This window comes from Colias philodice, chromosome 23, assembly GCF_061535455.1.
Source record: "Colias philodice isolate Cphi_HAF_F1 chromosome 23, ilColPhil1 Martin Lab GWU primary, whole genome shotgun sequence".
NCBI lineage: Eukaryota > Metazoa > Arthropoda > Insecta > Lepidoptera > Pieridae > Colias > Colias philodice.
In genome coordinates this window covers 5,912,114-5,927,887 of record NC_143108.1, presented here as the reverse complement: position 1 = coordinate 5,927,887, position 15,774 = coordinate 5,912,114, and the positions used below count along the sequence as shown (strand labels likewise).

The 15,774-nt window shown below is 31.4% G+C and overlaps 1 protein-coding gene across 1 annotated transcript in view; it reads right to left on the bottom strand.

Moving 5' to 3' along the window:
* Positions 1-15,774, bottom strand: part of osy (ABC transporter oskyddad) — a 78,400-nt gene extending 62,626 nt beyond the window's left edge. The window contains exon 1 of the mRNA XM_089709864.1: positions 15,632-15,774. The gene's annotated coding sequence lies outside the window, so the exon portion shown is untranslated. The remainder of the gene's footprint in view (positions 1-15,631) is intronic.

The window sequence follows — 15,774 nt, the reverse complement described above, 5'->3', positions numbered from 1 at the left end:
TATTTCGTGTAAATAATAAATATACTACATTTTTTAAAGTGAGGGTAGATGTTTATTATTTTAAGTAAAACTAGACACCATTAACTACAGTTAATCTAATATTGATTGCGTTCATAAGTTACAATTTTAAAAATCTTCGTATTTTATAAATTTACTAGCTTACCGCCCGCGGGTTCGTCCGCTTTGTCTAAAACCTAATAAATTATATACTAAAACCTTCCTCTTGAATCAGTCTATCTATTAAAAAAACCGCATCAAAATCCGTTGCGAAGTTTTAAAGATGCATACAAAGGGACATAGGGACAGAGAAAGCGACTTTTTTTATACTATGTAGTGATATTATTTTATAAAGCAATTGAATGCCATAAAACCAAAAATATCAAATGCAATCTTCGTGTTTTGTGAATTTTCACCATCATGCGTTCCCACAAAAAGTAAGTTGTTACTTATAGGTATTTATTTTTTATAATGATAGCAATTCATGTTTTTTGTTGGTAGGTATTATATTACACTTTTAGAATGAAATAATAAAATGATGAATTCTTTTATTATTTTGAGGTGCATTGGGAACAGTAGTTTTTGATAAAATTTTATTTGTAAGTAGCTTTTTTTATAGATTTACAGTTAACTTTTGATTTTGTTATTTACTGATTCAATGCTCATAAAATTATATCGCCTTTGGAAGACGATTTCTGCTGATATTTTTACAACACCACTTGAAAATTGATGATTTGATGGTAAAGATAGTAGCAGCGAGGATTAAGTGGAAATTAGTAATCATCCGCTTCGTCAATTTTTGACTGAAGTTAATGTCCAAAGTCCAATGGTTCAATCATTGGAAGTATCTCGGGAAATTTTGGAGGATATTTTTCAGGAAGGAGAGGAGGGGCAGCCAACCACATATCAAACGACTACGTTTTAGTACCGAAAAAAATGTTATTCCAGATGAAACGTAAATTTTGCACTCACAACTGTACAAGTAATGTTTTTATTTTGACTTTGCGGTTATCTGATTATAATATTTATCGTTATGGCTATCGAGGTACCGACTGTACTGGGATCAGAGTACATGATACAGTTCATCATCCAGGATTGCTAAGAGCATTTTAACACTGAAAAAGATGTTTTCTTTGAATCGTAGTTGCTTCATTTATTTATTTTTAATCATTTTACATAATATGTTTTATATTTTATAAATATAATATCATTTTCATTATTTAAGTAGATAAAATAAATTATGTAACGGTTTTATAAGAAAACACAGTATATTTATTAGGCGACGGTGATTTCTTCCAGGCAAAAGATATTCATCAGCTCAATAAAATTGAATAGTATGTTGTTAGTTATTCTTTAGATTCACAATTGTAATGAGCATTTCCGCAAGCAAGTTGTATCGTAGTTTAGATATATTATCATAGTTTTGACATATTAAAGTTCCAACAAAACCCTCAAATTTTTGAGCAGGGTTGATCAAGATAATTTGAAAAATGTGCCGTGTTAAGTATTATAGAAAAGGTTAGTTCGTTGGTAATTATTATTTCTTCTTCATTTACATGTTGTTAGTAAAAATAAACTTTGACTAACAGTCAAAGTATATTTTAACTAATACTACTTAATATCTATTATACCTACTTATGTTCAGTATTTATCTGTATTATTCATCATCATCAGCCCATATACGTTCCCACTGCTGGGACACGGGCCTCCTATGAGGGTACAGGCCATAATCCACCACGCTGGCCAAGTGCGTGTTGGCGGATGACACATGTCATCGAACTGTTTTAATTCTTCGACATGTCGGTTTCCTCACGATGTTTTCCTTCACCGTTCGAGCAGTGGTGATGTTACAACATGCGCAGATAAATTGAAAAATCAATTTATTTCCTGCGCGCTCGCCTGGTCTCGAACCCCGGACTTATCGATTCGAAGTCCGAGGTCTCACCACTGAGCCACCACTGCTTATCTGTATTATTATTGCTTGGTAATTAATATATTTTCATGTCGTATACCTAATTATAAACATAAGTTTGATGTGTAATTAGCTGGATTTATTTTTACACACTCACAGACTTATATTTTATGTTAAAAGAGTGTTAATAGTGTAAAGCGCGTCACACACGGTGAAGATACTATAATATTGTATCTTAAGATACTGTTATACATATTTTATATCACAGTATCTTAACGCATCCGGTATCAGCGTTCGGACCATCATTTTTAGGGTTCCATACCTCAAAAGGAAAAAACGGAACCCTTATAGGATCACTTTGCTGTCCGTCTGTCCGTCCGTCCGTCCGTCCGTCTGTCAAGACCCTTTTTCTCAGGAACGCGTGGAGGTATGAAGCTGAAATTTATATCAATTACTCAGGTCTACTGTCCCTTGAAGCTGTGAAAAAATCAAACTTCTAAGCCAACGCAATCAAAAGATACAGCCGTTTATGCCGCAAATTTTCGACACTTGCAAGGGAATCAAAACCTACAGTGTGCTTCCCGTCAACTCAGAATCTTGAAATTTGGTACGAAGCAACGTCTTATAGCATAGATAAAGGAAAAATTACGAAAACCATAAATTTTTAGTTACATCACATAATATATATTTTTTTAATAATTTTAAACTTACTACCACGGAACCCTCGGTGCGCGAGTCCGACTCGCACTTGGCCGGTTTTTTTTCTTTTTGTCATTGCGTACTAAGACCCCTGTAGAACCGCCATCCTTTTACAAATGACGCGAAATTTTGTGGGTAATAAAATATAACAGTATCTTAAGATAAAATATTATAGTATCTTCACCGTGTGTGATGCGCTTAAATCATGATATTTTTTCACAATTAATAATAATCCTTTTTTTCTAATGGTGTTGGCATTAAATTAAACCGCGCTGTCGTTTCGTTCACAAAAAATGATGTTATGAGGAGCATATTCGGTCCTCATATCATAAAAAATCTGTGCGAAAACAATAAACACGTGTGAGGCCCTCACGGCAGATCGGGGCGGTCTGACGCGAAGTGGGGACAGCGTTGTCACTGTATCGCTCTTGCCACGCTGTTCAACAGACTTATTCGATAGTTCAGTTTTGTGTTAAGACCGCTGTGACAACCAACCCGTGAGACAACCAAACCCGGTCTCCCCTACTATCCCGTGAGACCGAAACCTTCACTGAGAGGGTATGACGTCTCACAGCTGATCGCAAACGGCATATTGTACTATCCCGTGAGACCGAAACCCTCACTGAGAGGGAATTACGTCTCACTACTGATCAGTGATCACGACAGTCATATTTTATCTCGAGAATCTGAAACTTTACTTAATATGAAGACCGTTTGACAAATAATAGGGTGCATCATAATATTATTCGATCTCTTGAAGATGAACATGAGTATAAGCAATGACTAGAGTAGGGACGCGAATATTACAATTATATGAGACAAGAACGATTAATAAGTTTGTTTAGTGAAAGATTAAGAATTGAAACTATTCGGTCTCTGGAAACGGACGAATAGCGAGAGGCCCGTCTTTCTGCAGACAGATTTCGTCATAGTCTTAATGACTTGAGGTAAACAATCTACGAATTCGGTGGTGTGGTCTGACAAATATAAAAGTGGGTTTGCTTATAACCTCACAATTGATTACAGATCATCTTCTGTAAAGGCGTAGTATGTTCTTTTTGTAATGCTTTAAAGTGTAGTAAGGAGTCGGCTTTCATTTGAAGATACACCGGAACCTTTGAAATCACTACTTTTAGAGGAACATACTGTGCAATGTAAACTGTTATTAGACAATATTCTCTCTTATAGTAGCGCGTTTCAAATGATCCTTTGGTGCTCAATAATTATCAGAAGGTCCGTTCATGCTTACTTTTAAGATACAAGGTCAATTTTACCATTTGATAGGATCCCTTTTGCCTGTAGGCCAACCTAAGTTTGTTTAAATAGGTATATTTTGTATTCGACTACAACGAATAGTGGAATACAAGAAATCAATATTTCTCAAATTTAAAACTGAACTCATTTCACAATTTTAGAACAGGTTAATTCGTATGTATGCAGTTTTAAATCGACATTAGAAGCTTTTCCTCAAGATGGTGATATCGGCACTCAGGAACTCCCTGGACGTGTTATAACGCCCAGGCCACAGTATTACAAATTTTTCCTAAAATAGAGCAACGAATGTATTTTCGCATAGCAACGGAGGGGAACTCGCAGGGGGTCAAGTGACGCGTCACGCGGGCCACTTACCACAAACATGCTTAGTTTGTGGTACCGAGCGCGAAAGATAGTCATCGTGTTTTTAGTAAAGTTACTATGTTAACTAACGTAATTTAATACTTAAGTACATATTCTATAATGGTGTGCTCAAACTGTTAATCTACATTTAATTTAGATTATTATATTTTGATACTAAGTAATGTAGAATTTAAATCACATTCATTCATGTTTTCTTCAGATTTTAAGATTTTCTTATCAGAGTGTTCAATTTTAATGTAAGTAGTTAAATTTTATAAGAGACAATAATTAAGAACATTCAAAAATAAAGTGTCACGTATTTTTTTTAAACGACGAATGACGAAAAACGACCTAATCGTGGACGAAGTCGCGGGCAACAGCTAGTAATAAATATTAAAGTGTTTTGTTTCATTTACTTTTATTCTATTAGGATTTTTCTATAGTTTTAAACTTATTCTTCGAATATTGTATACAGGTTAGTTATTGTCCTATAGGATTAGTCTGTGCTATAGGTAACATAATATAAAGAAGAATTAACTTATGCAATAAAGTAAGCAAGTCATTACTAAATAACAAAAAAAATATTGATTATTATTTAAAAGTAGCAATAAGAGACAGATGCATAGGTATTACTTTTAACTAATCACGAATCAATTTTGTGAAGAAATAAAGTGATAATTTTGTAAAATAAACCTTTTCTTTTATTTATTTCTAAGGTATGTTTCCTTCAGTATCATATTATCATTGACGAGAAAATTATACCCTTGTGAGTGTGGAGCGGATGCGTTTGACATTTGTTTCACAAATTGATTTAGTTTGGAGGCAAGTAGGTTACGATTGGCAAAACATTTTTGTATAATGTTTTGTTTATTTCAATTTCTGAATGTATTTGAGATGCAAAAAGACATAACGAAATCAGTTCAGCCGTTCTCGAGTTTTGTGCTTGTTTGTGTTGTAAGTATGCATTATTACTGCTTTAATTCAACAAACTTTAAAAATATGTACATGAAAGAAACAAAATTGATCTTTGAATCTTTGAAATCTTTTTTAATGAATCGCTAAATCTATTGGTAAGCGCAAAACTCGAGAACGGCTGAACCGATTTCGTTAATCATTTTTTATATTCCTTCAAGAACGAGGATGGTTCTCATGGAGAGAAAACGTAAACATGTATCACGGGCGAAGCCGGGGCGGACAGCTAGTTATGATTTAAAAATATAAAATAATGTCTACATTTAATGTTGATAGCACACAGAGTTTAGTTTAAACCTTTATTTATTTATTTATTTAACAATTTTATGTACCATTACAAATTTTACAATCATATAATATTAACAAAAAAAAAGGAAACATTCACAGCACATAAGGCAACCTTATCGCTTATCAGCGATCTCTTCCAGGCTGCCCAAGGTAAAGGATAAAGATTGATATTAAATGGGTACTTTATTTCATCACATTTCCATATTATCTAAAACGGAAGACATTTCAATACTATTTTAGTATTTATCTTGGTCTGATCCTGTTTGACTATTTTTTCCCAATAAAAACGAACAGACGGCCTCCAACAAGAGTTCACACGCTAGCCATTGTACCAGAATTTACTACTTACGTCAAAATTTGGAAGAAGCAAAACAATGATCTCGTTAATCTGCTGTAATGTTAAGATGGTATCTTTATTATACAAAACGGAAAACAAGAATGATTTAAGAATCAGAAAACTTAGTGTAAGATGGACTTCAAGGTCTGCTATAAAAATGCTAATTTATATCTAGACCATTTTGGTGTTTATATCTTATAATGGCTTCAAATTCAAGGAATATAATTATTTTTTTTTTTTTATTAAAAACATACATCATAAATTTAGGTCGCTACAATAAACTACAGTCTTATAGTTTTTACTGTGTATTTTAATAATTTATTCCTTACGGTTTTCCTTGCATATATTTTATTTATCCACTAGCTGCAGTGCCCCGTTTTAACAGCATTGCTCCGATTCTGTTGGTCTAAGCGTGATGATATTATTAGCCTATAGCGTTCCTCAATTAATGGGCTATCTAACGCCGAAAAATTTTTCTAATCGGACCAATAGTTCCTGTGATTAGCGCGTTCAAACAAACAAACTCTCAGCTTTATAATATCAGTATAGATAGGCTTATCCTTGGTTTATCAAACAAGCTTTTGATCACTGGTTCGCTTAGTAAGAGATAACGTAGTCTATTGTAGTCTATTATAGTGTAGCACACTTACCGGTTTCAAATTTATTTGATGTTCTTTTGACGTTTTTTTAAATTTAGATAGTACCTATAGGCTTGAAAATTTACGTCAAAAAGGACACTTTTCCACATCAACTACGCTATCAAGAACATTATCATCAATTGATAAAACCCTAAAATGAACGGCTGCAAAGAATATTCTCTTTGCCAATACAATTTTCATTATTCCACATCCCTTGAAATTATAACTACTGGGCCGATTTTGAAAATTCTTTCACCAGCAGAAAGCTCGATTATATGCTTAAAGCTGTAAAAGTAGTAGAGGCATCGCTTGCATAAAATAACCAACTGTTATAGCTTATATTTAATTAGACCTTGGTGTATATTTTGCTACAAAATACAAAAAATGGCGAACATGATTAATTATTTCGACTAATGTTTTCGTGTAAAACTTTGCTCTTTTTTCTGAGTTGCCAAGAAGATTTTGTTTTTAAATTTTCCTTACTTTGTTGGATTTTCGTTCACAATCATGAGTTTGTTACTTGGTTTAGCTTTTCTTAATAAACCTGTTATGTAAAACCTAATGAATAAACACATCTATAGTAAAAATACCATCAAAACTAGTTTAATATTATATTTTGCTGTTATCACGATAAAAATAATATCAGTAGGCTGGTTTTTCAAACATGACATTATGTCGTCGTGAATATCGATAGGCCCTGGAGGGAAAGTACTTGAATTATCGGAGATAACAAATTTTGCTGAAAGGAAACATTCATTCATTTTTAAAAAGAAATAGAACTGCATTCAAAAAATAACACATTAAGTACACATTATAAAAAATTCACATGCATTGTTCGGGAATCGATATAACTAAAAATTTTAAAACTTAAAATTTGTTACTTACTTCATTCTTCTGAATTTTCAAATACATTTCGTGAATTTTCGTAATTTAGTTTTTTCACAGTACATAGGTACTGTGTCATTTTATGAGGCTTCTAAAGCTAATTGGTGAATTGCTAAAGCTTCGAAATCTTTTTACAGTTCGTATTTTAGATTTATTTCTTAAAACTTCCTTCATAAATACCTATGTCCTAACATAACAAGGGCATTCCACGAAATCCTTGGAAAACATCGAGAAAATATCAATATCACACAAAAAATACCGATGAATAATTTCACGGTTCAAAGTTCCTAATATATCTACAATTTTTATTTCATCTTGCTCACCTTGAAAACTATCAAAGTTTCCTAGTTCTAATATATTGATATCCGGACGAAATCAAGTATTAAATAGATATTTTGCGGTTTCATTATTTGCTATGCTCATTTTACTTTTGTACTGCCTGGAAGCAAAGTTATATTGTTTTTTAAGAGCACTGGCATACGGATCCTGTTTTAATAATGCGTCTGCCCAGTTACGGAAACAATCTTGCTTCTGGCGAAATGCCTCTTTGCAAAGATGACCGTACCAGGGCTGAGACTTGCCGCCGATGGGTACTACAGAACTCGGTATGAAAAGTTCCATTCCCTGCAGAACCACATCCGTGGCAGAGTCAGCATAAGCACTAGGATCGTGTGCATAACATACTTGCTTCCAGGGGTAGGATGAAAAGAACTATCGCATTCCATCCCAATCAGCCGCTCTGTAGTGCCAAACGCGACGGCAGCCTCCAGATCGGGGCCGCCTTGAGCGCAAGATGTGCACATCGAGTGTAAACCAGTTATACGCCTTTGTTTCTTTATAGAAAAAGAAATATTTTAGGAAATATTTTTGAATCTCTCTCATCATTAACAGACACAATTTTGATTAATTTTAAGCTTTTGGGAGGTCGATGACTTTAAAGAGTTTAAACTATTCTTTTAAAGCTTCGTTATATTCTTTTGTTAAGCGAATGTAGTGATTGCCGCTTTGAAAAAAGTTTTAATTTGATCTTCATCTTTTATGTTATCGCTTCGTTAATAATTCTTTAATAATGGAATTATTATGTACTAGTGGTCCGCCCCGGCTTCGCCCGTGGTACATGTTTACGTTTTCTCTACATAAGAACCATCCTCGTACTTCAAGGAATATAATAAAAAAAGAATTATAGAAATCGGTTCAGCCGTTCTCGAGTTATGCGCTTACCAACACATTTTGCCATTCATTTTTATATATAAAGAAGATTTAACACGTCATATTGTATAGTAAATTTAAATTTCGTGTAATAAAAGGTGCAGAACTACCTATGCATATAATGAAAACTACTTATCACTACATAATTATACATAGTATAAAACAAAGTCGCTTTTTCTGTCCCTATGTCCCTTTGTATGCTTAAATTTTTAAAACTACGCATAACGCAACGGATTTTGATGCGGTTTTTTATATAATTTATTAGGTTTTAGACAAAGCGGGCGAAGACGCGGGCGGTAAGCTAGTATACTTACATATATAAAATATTATCTGTATTCTTTTTTTGGAAGTTCACTAAATAAATGAACTCAAAGTCAATATTTATTCAACTCAACTTCATTTAGAAGCGCTTTTGAATCGTCAAAATACAGAAAAAATATAATTTGCCAACTGTACAATTTCTTATAATACAAAGATACAGCTTTCTGTATCTTTTATATAGGAATTCAATTAAAAATACAAAATACATACATCTCCAGAAATCAAGTCAACTGTAATATATTTAGCCAAGTGAAGATCAAGTACACTGAAAAAAACCAAAGGTTAAACCCAAAGCGAAATAATAAGAGTATAAAGATTGAAAAGTCAATGCCCGGGATTTTTCCGTTAAGACACTCTTGAGTCTTGATAAATAATTTACTGCACTCACTGTACGACTTATAATATCGATTTTTATATACTTTGGACTTCTTACGGTTTCGTTTTGTCAATAGATAAAAAAGAGTACGTATAGAATAATATACCTATTTGTAAAATTGTAAATACGAGAAAGAAACTTAGATCGCAAGCTTGCATCATATTATTGTTTATCTATAATCATATTTAAAGCTGAAGAGTTTATTTTTGTTTGTTTCTTTGTTTGCTTAAACTCAAGAACCAAATTCACAAAAATTCACTGTTTCTTTGTTAGATCTGTTCTGACTGTTAGCCCGTTTATCGAGGAAGGCTATAAGGCTGTATATCATCATCATCAAGGAGCGGAGAAATGCGGGTAAAACCGGGCACAGCAAGATATAAAATATAATGTTTATTTCTCAAAATTCAGACGAATATAACCTTGTCAAAATCGTATTACTTATAATAATAAGCATAATCTCAATGTTCTTGAGTCCTAATTTCAATATTAAATAATATCGTTAATAATATATTATATTTAATTGTAAAATAATGATTTTGTATAATAAATTTCAATATTATAATAATTATACTTTAATTCCTTCTATTCATTTCATATTATTAAATAACTGTAAAATTTGACCTATTATTATTTTTACCTAAATAAATATTAATTAGAATTTAACGACTCTTTAATTGTATTAATGTTTTGTGTTTCATTAATATTGTGGTAATAATATACGTCTTACTTCAATAATATCACGCATGCCTTCGAAGTACATAATATTATTTACTTATACATATCATATGCTTGAAGTTTTTCTTGTAAAAAATGTCTCATAGTGTCCTATTTAAGCTATTACAAAAACGGCTATATAATAAGCTAACTCGGCTATTTCCTAGTTTTTATAGTTGTCTATAATTATTAAAATGTAATTTAATAATCTAATAATATTTATAAATAGATTTAAACAAGTTTACTAAACGACCTGTCATTTTATATTAGATAATTATAAATAAAAATCATTTTTTGCTCAAGGACTTAACTTGTTTTGATACTATAGATATTCGAGAAAGATCTTTGAAGCTAAAACGCACATTTTTAACGTACGTTGTTCGCACATATGTCGGAAATAAAAAATACAAAAAAAACGACTGCCTCGTATCTTTAAGACAAGTATTAATTTACTGAAGAATCAATATATTATAGAAACCGTTTCACAAGTCAATAATTTTTTGGTAGAATACACACTAAAAATCTACAAACCATTGCTTTGTGTACAAATAAAAAAAGGTATTCATTTATTACTTACAATAATAATTAAAAACCTGTTTATGATTTAAATATTTAATATAGACGCTCCATTTATATAATAAGTTTAAATAATTTCATATACAATTACTACATGCACAATAAAATTAGGTGTCAAAAAATTAAAAAATTAGCTCGAAAATTGACTTTGACAGCTCGGGGTCAGAACTCCACAGATGCAGTGATATATCTCTTCAGCCATCAAAGGTCAAAAATTACCATTTCATAATAAATCATTATATTACAAAAATGATATAAATATGTATTATAATCGCGAATTCAGTATAGAATTACAAAACAAACACGTTCAATGTCAACCCACTCATCTGAGACATGTCGTGAACATAATGATACCTTTTATTCTAAGAAAATCATATCCCACACGATTCCCGCTCAAAATTATACGCCACAGATGATATAGAATCAAAAGTTATGTCATAGAATGTAGACTATACATACGATTAGACCACGATTAGACATACGATTACAAAATTCAAACCGTGACGGGAATTCCTAGCTGGCCGGTTTCAATAAGAGCGCCGTAAAAAAATAATTCTCACAGACTATAAATGTACTTACACTTTATAAAAAAATTTGACAAAAGAATAACAATTTCATTCAATATTTTGACCTGTTTACAGTTCTATCCATATTCCATACTAATATTATAAATGCGAAAGTAACTCTGTCTGTCTGTCTGTTACTCAATCACGCCTAAACTACTGAACCAATTTTCATGAAATTTGGTATGGAGATATTTTGATACCCGAGGAAGGACATAGGCTACTTTTTATCCCGGGAAAATGACGCAATCTCGGAAATCCCACGGGAACGGGAACTATGCGGGTTTTTCTTTGACTGCGCGGGCGAAGCCGCGGGCGGAGACCTAGTTAACTATAAATACTTCATTAAGAACCTGTTAATTAAGGCTTATCACATGACTCATCGAATCAGTGAACAAAACCGCCAAAATGTAGACTCGTATAAGTATATAATGACGTGTTTATGTTGCAAAAGGTCCCTTGCTCAATATAAATTAACCGTATTACTTTCTTAACGTTCATAGGAAGTTATGAAGGTTTTCAACTATTTGTTTGCGCATTCAGTGTGATTTGTCGGATCTTGTCTTTTATTTTTTTATTAAAAAGTGGTTCCTGCGTGGTATCTTGATAAAAAGTAGCCTATGTGCTAATCCAGACTATAATCTATCTCGGTAACTACTAAATTTCATACAGATCCGATCTGCTGCTTTGGTGTAAAAGAGTAACAGACACCCATAGGTACATACTACTTAACAACCATAATATAAATAACTAGATTTTGATGCAATTTAGTGTAATTAATTAAAGATTTTTGTTGTTGTTTGGACATTAGTTTTACGCAAGACATAAGGAGAGTCATTTATTTGTGATATTATTAGTAATACGAAAGACCACCTAAATTCGTTTAAACAAAATATTATTCAATTTTACAGTTGACAAAAAGCGCAAAAAATAATCTTTAAAATTATTTAACTTACGAAAAAATATGCGAGATGCTCGGCCAAATAAACTTGTAAAAATATAAAGAATTGACCTCTCAATATAAGCTTTCGACATACAATATTAAAATATGATAATATCGTCAAAATAATTTAAATTATAAAATTTTTGAGTTTTTAAATAATTGTACCTATTCTATTATACCTATTATTTATATCTGTCAATAAAGCAAACAGAAATTACATCTTAATATATATAAATCTCTTGTCACAATGTTTGTCCTCAATGGACTCCTAAACCACTTAACCGATTATAATAAAATTCGCACACCATGTGCAGTTCGATCCAACTTGAGAGATAGGATAGTTTAAACATGTAGGTACCACGGGCGAAGCCGGGGCGGACCACTAGTAGTTTTATACATTTGTTTAAAGCACAAGTCAATGAATGCGGGATACTAGATGATTTTATTCCATCAATATTAGGTAAATAGAAAACTAGTTTTTACAAACAATTACTATAGAAATAAATTATTTAGATTTAAATTCACATATATCTAAAAATTTTTGACAATAATCGTTTCTAGAAGTTATAAAATAAAAGTTCATGTATAGGTATGTATTTATAATAGTTGTGATATTATGGTAATCCAATTTATATAAATTGTGTCCGGTTCTTAATGTTTCTTGTTAAATTCTAATTAACTATCAATTAATAAACATCCATCTTTTATTTTTGTCAAACTTACGATAACAAAATATTAGGTACAATATTAAACATTTAACCTATAATGTGCATAATTTAAACCTGCTTTTTCATTTCAATTAAATTACTAGATATATATATATATATATATATATATATATATATATTATATTATCATAGATACATATACACAATTTTGGCTATATCTGTTCTTTTATCAAAATATCCTTGGCATTTAAAAATAGTAAAAGTGTTTTATAATCATGAATTTCATTTTGAACCAGTTTGACGATATACATACAGCTAAAAATTTAAAATTTGAATCGTGTTATTTTGGGTAAAGTACAGCTAAAAAACTGTAATTACCAATACATAAAAAAATATCATCGAATTTTGTCGTAGAATATAAAAAAAACGTATAATATAAGAAGTAAACGAAAAATACAAGGCTCTACAAAATGCTCTACACATCAATTTTTATTGTATAAAAAATAAATTATCAACTTTAAAAACTAAAAGATATTACCATCGTTTTATATTATTCTGTCATGAAGTAAAGAGCATTCGCCGAACAACAAAATAATTATTTTATAAATTAATAAATATTATAGGACATTATTACACAAATCGACCTAGTCCCACAGTAAGCTCAATTAAGGCTTGTGTTGTGGGTACTAGGCGACGATAAATATAATATTTAATAAATACATATATAGATAATAACACCCAGACCCAAGAACAAACAATTGAGTTCATCACACAAATATTTGCCCTGACCGGGGATCGAACCGTCCTGCCCTGACCGGGACCGTCGGCTCAGTAGGCAGTTACTTTACCACTGCGCCAGCCGCGTCGTCAAATATTTATAGTATGGCAACTTTTAACAGATCTCAGATCTCAGATTTATACATTCAAGATTTGGTTTATCGTGGACTAATAATTAATAAGTTGCCTAGATACTGACAATAATGCTTATTTTGTGAAGTTTTCAGATTATAAAGACTTCAATATTAGTAGATATTTTATTTGGTTTTAATTTGAGATCCTAGTTAACAAGTAGAGTCCCGTATCCTTATATTTTTTCACATATATAAAGAAACTAGCTTTCAGCCCGCGGCTTCGCCCGCGTTTTCTGAGAAAACCCCGCATAGTTCCCTTTCCCGTGGGATTTCCGGGATAAAACCTATCCTATCTCTCAAGTTGGATCGAACTGCACAATATGGTGTGCGAATTTAATTATAATCGGTTAAGTGGTTTAGGAGTCCATTGAGGACAAACATTGTGACACGAGATTTATATACATATATTAAGATTAACGATGTTATTATATTATCATATACAAACCTGGTTATCTTAAAAAAATTTATACGTAATTCTTGTATATTATGTAGGTATTTTGAGTTGGTTTGGGAAAGAAACAACCAAGCTATTTTACTAAGCTTTAGTTTAAGAAATTCGTGTGATTGTTCGAGTAAAATTGCGAACCTATACAAATTATAAAAAATAAAATAAAACAAAGGGTTTTTTCAGAACCAATCGTCGGCTTGGAAAAGTATTTTATCATGATAACCTACAATGATTTTTTAGTAGTTTTTTTTTTTGTTTTTTATTTCATTATTACATTTTATTTTCTGTTATTAATGATGGTCAAGGTAATAAGGATTTAACATTGCTATTCCAAGCAGTAATCCTACCATTGTTTTGGTGAGTAGGTATATTATGTATAATTGTATAGTTCTTTATGGTAGTGATGTCTTTTTATAGCTATGTTAATATTTTTTCATGCCTTTGCTTGAATTGTTCTTGCTAATAGATTATTTAATTATAATAACTTTATTATCTTATCTTCTTCTTCTTATATATATAAAAATGAATCGCAAAATGTGTTGGTAAGCGCATAACTCGAGAACGGCTGAACCGATTCGATAATTCTTTTTTTATTATATTCCTTGAAGTACGAGGATGGTTCTTATGTAGAGGAAACGTAAACATGTACCACGGGCGAAGCGTGGGCGGACCGCTAGTCTTATATTTAAAAATGAATCGCAAAATGTGTTGGTAAGCGCATAACTCGAGAACGGCTGAACCGATTTCGATAATTCTTTTTTTATTATATTCCTTGAAGTACGAGGATGGTTTTTATGTAGAGAAAACGTAAATATGTACCACGGGCGAAGCCGGGGCGGACCGCTAGTTGTAAATAAAATCCTTATCTATTTATAGAATAATAGAAAATGTATATAAATACAATATGCTGTTTTCATAATTCTTCTTTGTAACAATTGTTTGAAACAGTTTTTTTTTTTATTATATTATATCCGTGATACGATTACGTTGTAAAAAAGAATATATATAATATTATATTTAACTAATAATAAAGTATTTTATGTTTTTTTTATTGCATTGCGCTACAAGTTATCTTTACAACGTCAATTTTACTAGAAGCGCATGTAAATCCATGATTGTTAATATTTTTATCACGTATAATACCACTTTTTTTCTGCAATAATTAATAATAATTATTTCAATAATCTTAAAGTTTATACCTATGTACTTTAAGATTATTTATTATCATGACAATAATTCGTGTATGAAGAACTTAGTATTATGCTCTCGCGCATATTAAAATGGCTAATTATGTAGAAACAAATATATAATATATTCTTAAGTGCTTAATAATATGTAAATAATGCTAATTTTTATGAATTCTTTAGTCAAAGGATAAATAGATAAAAAATACTAGCAAACAAAATGAAGGCCTGAACGGCCTCAACACGACAGTTGACGCATCCACGTTAATTGCACAAATCGAGAAACATTAAAAATCAATTTATTAATTGCCATAATAACCTTGTTAACACAATAATAAAAAAAAAATAAAAAAAATTCTAAATTCAAACTTACCTCTTTTTTTCTTTTTTCTGTTTAATCTGTGTCACTGAAACGATTCCATAAACAATTTTGTTCACACACAAACTGGCGCGAAAAATTCGAAATTAAAACGTTATAGACATGCGCGCGCACAGCACGCTCACTCAACACTGAAC